We start from the raw sequence: 14,489 nt of genomic DNA, 5'->3' as shown, positions 1-14,489 counted from the left end.
CCCTCCTATTTATATTGGCCATGGAACCTTTTCTAGAAACAATTAGATTAGATAAAAGACATTGGGCCTCATTACGAGGTTGGAGGTAGCCTTACCGGTTTTACTGGCAAGGCTACCTCCATACCGGCATGAAAATCCGGCACCCGTGACCTGCGACTGGGCAGTTACCGTGGTATTGCCCTTTCGCGGGGGCCAGTATATCCCCATTCCCATTAGAGCCCCATAGGGCTCAATAGGAATGGGGATGCCTGTAGCACCGGCACCGTTCAGAACTGTGCCGTTGCTACTGGCTTGCTGTGCTCTGGGGTGCCTTTTATTCCGCCAGGGCAGACCTGGTGGAATGCTAGGCACCCGCGAGCACAACTCGGAGTTTGCGGGTCCGGTACCAATGGTACCGGCAAGCATACCGGTACCGTTGTTACCAGACCAGCAACCGTAATGAGGTCATTGTTTCCGGGGGTGTACAAACAAAATTAGCAGCTTATGCAGATGATGTGCTTCTGCTCCTTAAAAACCCTGATAGTAGTATAAAACGTCTTTTGGTGGTGATTTTTTTTTTTCATTAGCTTCCATTTTAAATTAAAAACAGATACAACTGAAATACGACCTCTCAATTTCTACTGCACTAAACATATTCAAACTTCTGGTATGAAATGGTATCCAAATGGGGTTAAATATTTAGGTATGCATATCTCCTCTTCCATTAAAGACGTGGTCAAACAAACACACAAGTATTGTGCTGTCCAGAATTAAAGAACTGACTGATTCATGGTCCCACCTATATTTGTCTTGGGGGCCTTAAGGTCTTAGACCATAAAAATAATATCTCTTATCTTATACCTCCTATATATGCTACCTGTCTCTTTTCCTTCTACCCTTTATAAATCACTTGATTCATGTTTGCCAGTTGTTTATGGGGTAAAAAGAAACACAGAATATCGCTAGGCAATCTTAAGAAATCTACTTCAAATGGTGGAGCAGGGTTCCAGATTAAAAAAAATATCACTCCGCATTTGAGTTTAGACAAACTCAAATGTGGTTTGCCCCTCAAAATTATAACAATGCGCCTGCATGATTACTCATAGAAAAAGCTATGGTATCCCCTTTGTCACTTATTTTTATGCTGTGAAAGGGGAAAAATAGATTCATTAAATGTACAAATGTCATAATTTCTGCTCGCCACTGTAGAATGTATTTGCACCCACATATTGTGAATTGATCTCAGTTTGTGTCACAATATATTTTGCTTCATGGTCTGGTGCGTGTAAATGGTAAATCTGTCTTTTGGAGAGCTTGACTACATAAAGGTATTACATATGTCTACCAGTTACTAATACAGGGAGTACTGTTAACCTTTAATGAATTTAGGGAAAAACTCTCTACCCCCTAATATTTTTGGCACCAGTATGCTATTATTATTAGTGCAATAATGGAAAACTTTCAGGTCTTGTCTAGCTATTCTTCTCCTCATAAAGACTACTACATATGTATAAGCTTGATTTTAGTGCCTCAATGTTTTTAAGATCCTATCTGCGGAACTAACCATTTTTCCTGCATGGCGGTCACAAATCACATGGCAGCAAGATTGCAACCTGATCAATGGAAATAAATGTCGGCCCCTAGTTTGTAATAAAATCTCCTGTGTCACCTCATCAGCCAGTTTGACTCAACCCCCCCTGTCTGCCACCTCCCCTGTCTGTCTCACTTCAGGTAACTTTGAAACTCCCACTACACTAACATTACGAAGCAACGCCAGCTAAATGTCCTCACTGCCTTCTATTACCACGAGTACCGCGGCACACCAGAAAACGGCACGCAGAGTAAAATACACTTGCCATAAACTTTGCTCACTACCGGATTGTTTTAAAACTGAATACAGATTGCCTGCTTAGCAAATTGCATCTAGTATGTTCGAATTTCTCTTGGCTAATGGCTTCTTGAGTGTCTCTTATGTAAAGTACCCCTGACTCTGCATGATTGCTTTTACTACTGTACTCAGCGTGCCCTCCCGGAAACTGCACTTAGATTGTCATCACATGCGTGACTTCCTGGCCACACTAGCAACTACAATAGCATCCTGCACTCAGAGTATCCATGACACTGCCAAATTTAGGTGCACCCTGCTGTGCACATTTCAGTCACTGTGTATGCATTCTTAGTCGCTGTGGGGATTGTCATATTTAGGTGCACCCTGCTGTGCGCATTTCAGTCACTGTGTATACATTCTTAGTCGCTGTGGGGATTGTCATATTTAGGTGCACCCTGCTGTGCGCATTTCAGTCACGGTGTATGCATTTTTAATCGCTGTTGGGATTGTCATATTTAGGTGCACCTTTCTGTGCGCATTTCAGTCACTGTGTATGCATTTTTAGTCGCTGTTGGGATTGTCATATTTAGGTGCACCCTGCTGTGCGCATTTCAGTCACGGCGTATGCATGTTTAGTCGCTGTTGGGATTGTCATATTTAGGTGCACCCTGCTGTGTGCATTTCAGTCACTGTGTATGCATTTTTGGTCGCTGTTGGGACTGTCAAATTTAGTTGTCCTTTGCTATACTGCTCCCAATATGTGCACTACCAAGACTTGTCATATATACACTCTCTGTGCCTGGCTCTGGATTATTCTAAATATCACCACAGCAGTGGCCTACACTGATTCCACTCCTTGCAACCTACGAGAGAGAAACTCGCGACTTAGAGCGAGGTTGCCTCGTCTCTATGACCTCAAAAACAAAAGAACCAGACCATCAGGTTCTTTATCAACCCGAACTGCCCTAGCCCTTTTGCCCTAGTTGTAGAAAAGTGTACTAAAACACAAACTGACCCTCTCCACATCCAGATGAAACCTAACCTTCCCAAACCAAGACCCACCCACCTTAAAGGACACACACTAGATTGGATAGCCAACCGTAACTGTACTGCCACCATCTCTAATATTTTACCACAAACCTGGACCGACCACCACCTTATCTGCTTCTCATCCACCATAGAGCCCCCTAAACTAGATAACCCGCAAACAGCACCACCTATGCCAACTAGAAGTAAAAAAGAAATTACAGCTGAAAAACTTCTCCCACTCCTCCTACCAGCTCTCACTGTCAGCGATATCAACTCTGACCCTAATACGCTAGTCGAGTCATTCAATAATACTATGACCAAAGCCTTGGACATAATTTCCCCCATCAAATTGCGTAAAAGCAAACGAGAATCGCATCTTAACTCATGGTTCACTCCTCAACTTAAAGAACTGCGAATCCAAACACGCAAACTCCAAACTATCTGGAGACATACACCCTCAGATGAGAATAAAACTCTACATGACATCTTTGCTAAGAAATATAAGAAGGAAATAATCCAAACTAAAAAAGACACATTTAATGAGAGAATTAGAAAAGATAACTCTAATTCCAAAGAACTCTTTTCCATCCTTCGGGAAATGGAAAACCCGATTGCTCTCACAGATAATATCCCCAAGGACAAACAATGGTGTACCAGTATCCAAAACGCCTTAACTAATAAAATCACAACCCAACAATCTACAATTGCAAAGAAGAAAGCGTCCTTGAGCTCCACTGGAACCCATACTACCTATCAGTTAGATTCAACTACAATAGTTACACAAAATAATTGTGAACCATTCAGATTTACCAACATATCCATTCTGGAAACTGAAAAGGTGATGTCATCCCTGAAACCATCTAACTGCCAAGGCAACAGCTGCCCAGCACAAGTTATTAAGGATGCAGCTAGAGGTTTAGCACCTTTCATCTCTAAACTAATCAACGCCTCCTTTAGATCCAGCACTGTACCCACCAACCTCAAAGAATCTTGGGTATTGCCTCTGCTTAAAAAACACTCTCGACCCAGCCATCCCTACTAATCATAGGCCTATCACCACAGTCCCATTTCTCCTTAAAATCATTGACAGAGTAGCATACCTCCAGGCCCAAAACTATCTGGAGAAGAATCAACTTCTAGGATCACGCCAATCTGGATTCAGACCACTACATGGTACTGAAACAGCCTTAATCGACCTTAAGACACAAATCGATGAGTTGAAGGACAAAGGTAAAACAGCTATGCTCCTCCTCCTTGACCTATCGGCGGCTTTTGACCTGGTGGACCACGCAGTGTTATGCAACCACCTAGCGTCTGATGCCCACTTCTCAAGTGAAGCTATAGCATGGGTACAATCCTTCCTAGCCAACCGTATGATGAGAGTGTTCTCCCCCCTAGCCTCAGCGGACCCAATACAAATCACCTGTGGCGTCCCACAAGGTTCATGTGTCTCTCCCACAATGTACAACATCTTCACTAAGCCACTCTTCGACAAACTTGACAGATTGGGGGTAAATTATACTAATTATGCAGACGATACGCAGATCCTCATACCACTATCTGGCAACTTTGTCGAAGACACAGCTCTAGTAAATAAAATGTACCTCCTCATTCAGGCATGGATGGCCTCTCACGGCCTCTGCCTGAATGATGACAAAACAGAGATACTGATCCTGGGTTCCGACTCCAACCTAAAAATCTCAGCCCTAACTACCTCGCCTTCAACATAGATGGCAATATAATCAAAGTGGCAACTGAGGTAAAAACACTAGGTTTCTACCTTGATTCCACATTATCTCTCAAAAAACAAGTTAACTCCTTGGCTTCCTCCACAGCCTACACCTGCAAATTAATTAGGGCCTGCAGACCCTACCGCTCCAAAATCAATTGCATCACACTAGCCAATGCCTTAGTAATGTCCAAATTGGACTACTGTAACGCCCTATATGCGGGTGCCAGTAAAACTGTCATAAACAAAATGCAAATACTGCAGAACAACGCTCTTAGAGCAGCCTTGGACATACCACGTAGAGCGCACATTTCTAACATCAGGAAAGACCATCATTGGCTAAAAATCAGTGACAGAGCCCGCCTCAAGACACTATCTCTCACCCATAAAGGACTGAACAACACTGCACCTCCCTACATCTCAGCTAGACTCACCAGAAAATCCTCTAGTCACCACACCAGAGCCTCTAACCACCTCTTACTTGAAATTCCAAGATTCATACAAACTAAAGCAGGTGGAGCAAGCTTCCCTGTTAAAGCTGCCCGTGCCTGGAATGCACTCCCTACTACACTGAGAGCTAATCTACCCTATTCTAGATTCAGATGCAATGTGAAAAGTTGGCTCTGGACCAAAGATGGCTAATAACCTGATCCTCAGCTCTAGGCCAGGTTCCCTGCATATATCTACCTGCTACGACCGAATTTGGACTATAGACCTTCAACCCCCTGTGCTGCGAGGTGCTCCCACTTTTTGTACCTCTTGCAGTCATGTATTGTAAATTTGTTAATAACTCATGGAATGTATCTCTGTATGTATCCTCTGTATGTAACCTAAGCCTAAGTAATCTTGTTACTGCTGCGCCCGGCTACCCCTGGGTTTGGAGCGCATTATCAAATAAAACAAACAAACAAACCCCTATATTTTTTCATCATCGAGTTTTTATTACTCCCGAAATGCTCAAATAGCTTTGTTTAGTTACAATCGGTTGCTCAGCAACCGGGTCCCGAAGCTACAGCACTATGCTTTAGGAACTGTAAGTATGTTACAGTGTATATACCTTCTGAGGAGCATCACCACCTATTTGTGGCCCTTTTTGCACGACCCTGTTACCACACACTGTGAAATAGTTTTGTTTTGTTACAACTGGGTGCCGTAGTGGCAGTTTTATGCCGGAGTATCGGTTGGCACATTTTTAGTACACCACAGCATGGAGAACATCAGGCGCACCACTACCTATGTCTTATTAATGTTCACTGTTTTGATGCTATCCATAAGCCGCCAGTCGACTATGTACATGGGATAGTAGCCATGGGAGACGCATTTAAGAATGGCATCATACTCGGATTGCACGGTATCTCAGTGCGACCCAAGCATTTCCTAAATACATTTAAATTCAATACATCTAAAAAGGGAAAAAGTATATTTAAAAAGAATAGTAGAATCTCTACACTTTGAGATATGGGTACACGGGACAATTGGGCACAGTGGTTATACATGTTGAGACTGATGGCCCTTTTTTCATTTCATTTTGTGTCCTAGGCTCATGAACTCAATTAGCTCCATAATAATCATATGGACAGGGACCTGCCCTACTGTCCCGAGAGCGGGTAAGCACACTACACCTTTTGATTACCTATTAGCTACCACATGTCTGAATTAGGATACTATAATGGAAATTTGCCTTTGGCAATTTGTTTTTTGCACACAGCTTCGTGTGATTTTTCCGTACCTGACCACCAGCTACCTACAGTATTATGATGCAGCCTACTTTTGTAAGGTAGGATTCTGGCTGGTATATGCATTTTTACCTCGTTTTGATAGCACTGCAGTGCTTAATGGTGGAGACTCATAGTTATGTATCTCCTTTGTCGGTAGTTTACCCTGAGTACGTCCATTTAATGGAAATTGTTCCAACATGGGGATCTTCTCCGAGTGGTGATTTGTGCTGGGCTACTACTTAACAAGGTCGGAAGCTGTGCCAAATGTTGGCCTTCTAAGTTTATGTTTAGATGCAATTATACGTCCTTTTTGAAGAAATGTGTCACTCCCCTTTGTATTTTATTCCCCTGTAGATACAATACACGTTGGACTGTGTACGTTAGAAACTGTATTTCATCCTGATGAACTACTTTAAACCATTGGGGCCTTGAAATATCAACATGTGTTGCCCTACGCCTATAGTGATGTCGTCTGCCGGTGAAGGTACGGACACTACGACTTGCTCCATGTTAAAAGGATTAGAATCTGCAAATATATGTCCCTAATTGACAGCCAAGATGGAACACTACCATTAGCGGTACATTGGCAAACCTGTCACCAAATGGATGACAAACGTGACATTAGATTCATTGGACTGAGAAAGATCAATCTTGGCAGACGTGGAGGAAATAGAGAACTATGTCTAAGACAACAAGAAGCGTGAACAATCTGTAGATTCAGATCTACAGTTGTTAGATTCAACTCTGACAACGAGATGGGGGTCTATCTGTAAGGGAACCCCCAATATGGAATCTGTTTAAATTGGTCAGGACTTTTTGATGAACCAAGTTTGGAATATAAATTACATATATGCATTACTTTATAAATGAACCACCTCTATATGTATTTTCTTCATAGCACCCTAAACATTAGTGAATTTAAAACCATTATTTGTAGAACGACGATATAGGTCATCCATTCTTTAATTTATGGAAATAGCAAACAGACTTATTGTTTACAAGAATCACTTCAGCAGGATATGGTTTTACCGAATCTCAATAGTTAAACAGTATGTGATTTTAGAACCATTATTAGCAGACCATTGAGCTAGGGCATCCAGTCTTAATTGCATGGAAATAAAAAACAGACTTCTTGTGCATAAGCAATTAGTTCGGCAGGATATGGTGTTACATAAGTCAATAGTTCGGTATGGTAATAATATTAGACCATTAGACTAGTTGATAGCAATTTGTAAATGTCCATATTACACGAGGCAGGACCAATAATTAGAGATCAAAACCTCATCACATTGGAAACGGTTATTTTATTGACAGAGAAACCAAAATCATTAATGTATTTTTGCATGAGTATCTATCAGCCTCCTAGTTACTAATATCGCACTCTAAATTAATTTACCCTGTATAGGTTGTCATTACCTGTATTGGGAAATTTTTAGTGAGCACTGGCAATTCGAAACTGATAATGAGAGTTCTGGGTCCCAAAATATGGCACCCGGTTATTTCGCGGAAACCAATAGCAACAAGGGACTATGGTTGCCGTAGCAACGCCTGCACAACAAAAGTAATTGAAACAAAACCAAAGCGTGCCCGCAACCTCACGTTGCCGACGCTTGTAGAACCTACAGAGACTTTGAAGGTGAGTCCTAAAGTGGTCGTGTGCGGCCAACATTACCGAAGTCAGAGAAATTATAATGTTCTTGCGCAGAGCATAGTGCGCGCTAGATAATAGTAACAGAATACGGCTTTTCAATTATCCACAAGCCTTTGGAATAACGCATTGTGACAGCTTAACTGAATTAGTCAATGAAACGGGAGAAAGATATGAAATACGGTTTTTGTGGCTTGAACCCTAGCGCTCTCACCAATGTGCAGTGGCCGCAACACATAATGCCAATTAATGGCAAATAATTACACCGTATGTTGGATTTGAACCAAATTTATAGGAGAATGAATCGTGGCCATTTTGGGACCGCTCATTTCAAAACATGAGAATTTAACAAAACTGACTTTGCAAACACTGCTGTTCTTGTCTTAATGACAGTATTTATAACATACTCTTTTTAGGTGGGCTTTAACCTGGTATTTGTGCAACCATTAGAAACGTTAACTTGTCAGAAAAGAAACAGCTATCGGGTAAGAAACTTCTCTTTACTCATTTGCCAACGCAGTAAAAAAGGATAAAACAAAAACCTTTTTGGTTATGACTAACATTCAAAATCTGTGTTTTTTCCCCCCATCCTATGTGTTTCTCTTTGATTCCTATAACATACACCCTCCCCCCCTTTTTCTCTGTGATATTAACGCATATATTTTTTATGACAAACAGTACCTTTGGTATTGTATCATTGGATGTGGTATTTTTTACATTACTTATCTTTCATTTTTATGCTTTTTGTTCATTACGTTGTCTTTTCTTTCCATTTGTGATACAACAAATATTCTTGTCCCTGATTGAAAAAGGCATAGAAGTTGCCGAAACACGTGTCTCACAAAGGGCATTAAAAATATATGTCAATACAAACTCATCTTCTTTGAGTATTTACTAATGGCGCTGCCAAGTATGTGAAGAAGGCTGTGCCTTTTTTCTACTTAAATTCATCCTGATGAAGGCTGCATACTTGTGACACTGCAGTGGGTGAAAAGACGTCAGAAACACATTGTGTTGACCTTGTACATACAGGTACCATCAGCACCGCTTAAGTTAGGGTGGGTTTCTTACAAAGAAAAAAGGAACTGAAAGAGGACACTTGAAAACATCAGGGTCTTGATTTTTGTGTCTGTAACAGATGTGTTGTTATTATTGTATAAAACATTGTATGTAGGCCTAGGTTTGGCTAATGAATGTGTATAAATGAATTGTTTTTCTAAAAAAAGAATATATTTATATGTGTTGTTCCGGCACAAAATAATAAACAGGGTTTCATAAGAAATTGAAAAAATCTATGGTACTAGTCTAAAAACTAAAGGTGGGGAGTGTGACATAATAGCCTTGGTAATTTTCTTGATTTTTTTGTTTTTATTACTCAGACTAAACTGTTCACATTCAAGAAAGCACAACATGATACAGCTGGAGTGGCCTGGTTGCTGAAGGATCATTCAAATATATGTTTGTCAAATGTAATGTAAATTTGTTAAAGGATATTGGGAAAATGTTTGGGACACAATGAAAATCATTTTAAAGATACAACATGATTTTAGTTTCAAATTTCTTTTACTGGGAAATACTCTTCTTGCAAAGTGCATTGGAGAATAATGCTTGCCAATTGTTTGACCTTTTTATATGAGTAGCAATTCAAACTATTTCTGCCAACTGGAAAAATCTTGATCAGGTCAATTATAAAATTTGGTGGAACTCTGCATGTATTATTCATAGATTAGATTAGAAGGATGCATAGCTTCCTCCCCAAATCGTGTGCGCAAATATGAATTGAAATTAAATAGGTTCCTTTGAAATGGAATATGTTACTTATTTATTTATCTGTTGTTGCTCTAAATGTATAACATACATTTCTTATTATATTATCCTGTTTCTACCTTTACCCTCCTCATGTTTGTGTCTGTTTTGTTTTCTTCTACATGTATTATATGTCTTGTCCTACTTTATGTCTAGAAATGTGATATTCCTATTGAGTGGTAAATACATAGTTGGTTTCATATATTGTTTCTGATATCTGGATCCATCTCAATCAATTGTTGTAAGATAGTTTACTAAATCCACTGTTATATTGCTATGTATCATTATACTGAAATAGAAATCTTATTCAAACTTAGACAGAGCTAAAATAGACATTTCCCGTTGAATTCTACATCGAGAATCTAATGCACCCCTCAGATACGTTGTAAATGCATAACCACTTATTTTATCCAGAATGATTGCCCTACTGACTTGCGTGCAAAATTCAAAAGCGGAGTGTCCAACTAAACAGGATAATCCCCCTTAGCAGGAAACCTTCTTCAAGAATGCATTATCTCGAACGCCAGGCCTGACAGCCCCTTGGCAATCCCCCAGGGTGTGAGACTTCAGTGTCCTTCTTGTGACTATTGATTGGTCTTGTCCTTACCTGGGGTGACATGTCTAAGACATCCAGTGATCACATAACTCACTTTACCCCATTTTGCTGCAACATTGGTAAACCTGTGCCTGCCAGTTTAAGGACTGTGACTCCACCCCTTTGTAATAAATGACTGCACTCCCTGCATTACAGCAATTTTATGAGGCAAGGGAGTAACTCTGTAGAATCTCTTTAATAATGTTATTAGCAGTAGTGGGGTGGGTTAGAGATGCAGTCTGCTATGTTAAAAGGAACATCAAAGCGGGGTAACATTCTGGGGGTAGTGAGAGTGTTGTCCATTTCACTAAATGCTGGTTGGTCTGGTGTGACGCAGAGGGCTTGGAGCAACTAGTTAACTAAGTGTAAATCCGATTTTTCTAGGAGTGGCTTCTCAAAAGTTTATCAACAAATATGTGATCGACTAGATCTATAGTAAGATTGATTTGTGAATGTGCTGTGGGCCTTCATTTTACAATACTAACCGCTTTAGTCCAGGTATAGGGGGGGTTGGTAGCACAGGGTCCATTTGCTCTTGTATGTGCTTTCTGTCCTGATCATTGAGAAAGTTCAGAGCCAGCTAACTCTTTCACTGAAATGAAGACAGTACGCTGCATTCTACCTGCTAACAATTTCTCCTGTCAGTCCCTCGCCATGAGATTCAGTTAATGGTTAAGTAAAACATATGTCTTGGGGTGTTATGTATCGAGAGGCCTGGAAGTCCTGGGGGATTTCTACATTATTAAATGTGGCTTTAAAGGGAAGACAAGGCCAAAGTCCTACTGTCTATTTCCATCTAAATTTAAAAGTGACCATGAAATAGTAGGTTTTAGCCATTTTATATGACTGTAGAGATGTGCAGTTCCTTTTACCTCTGCAAATATGGTTACAGGGAACATGTAGTGCAGAAGATCTTAGAGGCCTTCACAAATGTCTGCTGTGATGAGTAGGCAAACTGTAGACCCTTTCACAGGGCTATCTACTGAACAAAAACATTTTCAGTTCTCTTTACCCTACCTGCATCATCAGCCACCACCAACAAAGAGATTCAGGAATTATATTTTGTGGCATGTCAGAATGTGAGGTTGTGTATTGTAACCACTTTCACTAGATGGCCCCTGCTACTGAGCGAACACCCCCTAGATTAGAGTCTCTCTGAAAGTCAAAGGATGGGTGGGTATGAGTGGGGTCATGAGGCTCCTTGCAGTTCCCTTTCAGAGCCAGTTGAGCACCTGGAGAGCGCCCCTCGAGTGGTCACGGTGTGCGGTGTAAGTCAACTTAACATAACTTGCAAGTGGAATAGCTTGGCTTTAAAGTGCAAGACTAACCCTCGACCAATAATGGATGATGACTTCTTAGAAGGACCCACACTATGTGGGCATACAGGGTCACCAGCATTGCTGTCTAACTACTGAAGGCTACATGGTTCGCTACCCATTCTCTTATTGCACAGCTCAGGCTATGAGGAGATCAAGGGGGCAACGTCCTGATCACATAATGATACCAAGGGTCATGCTTAGCCCTAGCCTCTGTGATCTGGATAGAAAGAATAATTGTTTTCCTTGCATTCAATATAGCCAAGGACCCTTTTTCAGTAGTATGCAGATTGCATGCTAAATAAATCTGATAATTACCCTTGTAAATGCTAATGACCTTTTTCCATTCATGGGACGTTTGGAATGTGGTTAGGAATTAACACAATCTCATGGGAATGGTTAGTAACAAAGTTGTGCTTTATATTATGCTATGTTATCAAGTATTTATACTGCCGTTTTACGGCGCATGACATTGTCCGAGAGGTAGGGTATTGTGACCCTGTCAGAGCGTTGCCAGACCTTACCCTGTGGGTAAGAAAGAAGAGGGTTATTGTTGATGTGAAAGGAAAAGGAGCACTAGACAAAGGACATGGAAAGTGAGTGGGGAAAAATACAGTTGGAATGAGGGGGAAGGGATAGTGGTAGTGGTAGTATATAGATGTGTTTTAACAGTATTAGTTATCAGTCAGCCTGAGAGAAAAGGCCTATAATATATATAGGGCTAGGTGTACTCTAAAGGCACTTTCTAGACCAGTTAATGCTATTTACTAGAAGTAGGTGGATGGTGATTGCGGGCCGGACTGAGGTGCTCAAGTGGAACCTAGTGATGTGGAGGCTTTTCCTGGGTTAGTTTGTAATAAACCATCCCTGTATTAGGGCAAGGAGTGGGTTTGCCAAGCCAGCTGATAGAAATGCCAGTGTCAAGAGTTGTATCGATGTATGAATGGGAAACACATGGGGTAAGTGTATAGGAGGGGAAGGGGAGACACGATGTGCTTGATTCAAATCAATATTAGAGTTCAAGAGAATATGAGCATGGTATCATTCCATGTCTTTCGAGATAGATGTGGCAGCTCTAGATGTAGAGCCCAACCTTCAGATGAATTGTTCAGAGCAATGGCCTATGCACCATGAATATAAAATAAAACGGGTACGGCCTGATAGCCACAAAACATCCTCATCGTAAAACTTTATTTTATAAAAATAAGTCCCGAAGAAAATATTCTAGTCCGTTGAATCCCACACGTAAATTTGACTGTCAAAATCAAGTTTTTAAAAAAAACCACTTTATTAGATTTCCCCTGTTTATAAATGCCAAAATACTTGCTGCTATCATTATCACTTCAATAGACATTGATTTACTGGGCTTTTAAGGATAAAGGGTGGAGTCGGCACTGCTGGGCTTTGAACCTTTAAAAGCAGGTTGCACCCAAATATTATAGGTTATCACATCATTTGTTAAGCTGACCTAAGACATCTGACCATCCCTCCAAGCACTTAATTTAATGATTCGTGATACAATGAAGCAAAACCAAGATAAAAACAAGTAATCAAACATACATGACCTTTGGTCTCCCTCCCTCATAACATTACACCTCACAATTTGAAGCTCTGCTATCCAACCAGAACATCTTTCTGAGTATTTTCTTCATCCCTCGTCACAGCCGCCATATGCCCTTACCTTTGGTGCTTAAGGTCAATGACAAAGTGGCTCCTCCTGATATCACCAATATACAGCCTTCTAAAGGTCACTTCTCACCTATTTAGGTGGTCAGGCGAGGCATAAGTGTTGTGACAAAGGAGGGAATCCAGTGTAATGGGGATTACTGCAGGTAATTTCAGCATTCATCAATTTGAAATTATTTTACATTTTTTGTATTGATGTAGGTTAGCGTTGTATGGTTTGGCCTGGTTATCTTTCACTCTGTCGATATTTGCATTATGTTCTTGAATTTTTCATTACAACAGTGTGCATCAAACCTGATATTGGTGTAGTATAGAGGGTATTGGGTAATAATATCCCTATATATATATATTGTAGCCATATATAATGTCGCCGGGAAAAGGTTGTGGCGACATTAAATAGGGCACCATATATATAGGGACAAGGAGAGTGGGGGTTGCAGGGGTGTCCCCCGCATGTTGCATGCAACAATGTCCCCTAAAGAAAAGGCCAATTTTCAGTGATATTTTTCACATGGCGATATTTTTAGGGGACATTATTACATGGAACCGTATAGAGCTAACCACTATTTGCTGGTGTGCGTTCCATTGTAGTACCTGATGTTCTGCTGAGGTAATTCCTTAGGGAATGTGGGAGTTGCCCATGAAAGGCAGGAATGGCTTCATTTAGGAGTTACGTGTGTTTCAGGAGGCATTCTCGAATGTCAAAAGGAGCATGTCTTCACAGACCGGTTGGTGCCTCAGACAAGGACAAACTGAGATGTCAAGATGCATTGCTATGATGGGCACCATTGATATGTGGGCCAAGGTGCTCAAGAAGGCTGCTTGCTATCCGCACAGACACTTGCACAGTGTCTACTCTATAGCAGGGTTTTGTGGCATAGGATTAATAGAACACATATCACTCAGAAGTAAATATTCAAAAGCTTTATTGGCTTGACCAATAACACCTACAGGTTTTAAGTGACTTAAGCTAGAAGTCTTAAGGATTGGGCTTGGCGCCGAGAGTAATGGGCGCCTAACTGTATCTCCCACTCATACATGATGAAGGAGACTTAACAGTGCCCTATTTCTTCATAAATGCAACGGGGTGGAAGACGTGACTGCCACTCGCTGCTTTCCACTCTCCTGAGACTACTGGCAGATACCAATATGAAG

The 14,489-nt window shown here is 40.9% G+C and overlaps 1 protein-coding gene across 5 annotated transcripts in view; it reads left to right on the top strand.

Moving 5' to 3' along the window:
- Positions 1 to 14,489, top strand: part of HPCAL1 (hippocalcin like 1) — a 1,330,750-nt gene that overhangs the window by 1,033,079 nt on the left and 283,182 nt on the right. For 2 of the 5 annotated variants that reach the window (XM_069605981.1, XM_069605978.1), the window contains one exon: positions 8,348 to 8,416. The exons of the other annotated variants lie outside the window; for them this stretch is intronic. The gene's annotated coding sequence lies outside the window, so the exon portion shown is untranslated. The remainder of the gene's footprint in view (positions 1 to 8,347; positions 8,417 to 14,489) is intronic. 5 annotated transcript variants of the gene reach the window in all.

The sequence above is a fragment of the Ambystoma mexicanum genome, chromosome 4p (genome assembly GCF_040938575.1).
Source record: "Ambystoma mexicanum isolate Mex_15411 chromosome 4p, UKY_AmexF1_1, whole genome shotgun sequence".
NCBI classification, from domain to species: domain Eukaryota; kingdom Metazoa; phylum Chordata; class Amphibia; order Caudata; family Ambystomatidae; genus Ambystoma; species Ambystoma mexicanum.
Note: the sequence above shows the minus strand (reverse complement) of the source record. Positions and strands in the feature narration are given on the sequence as shown.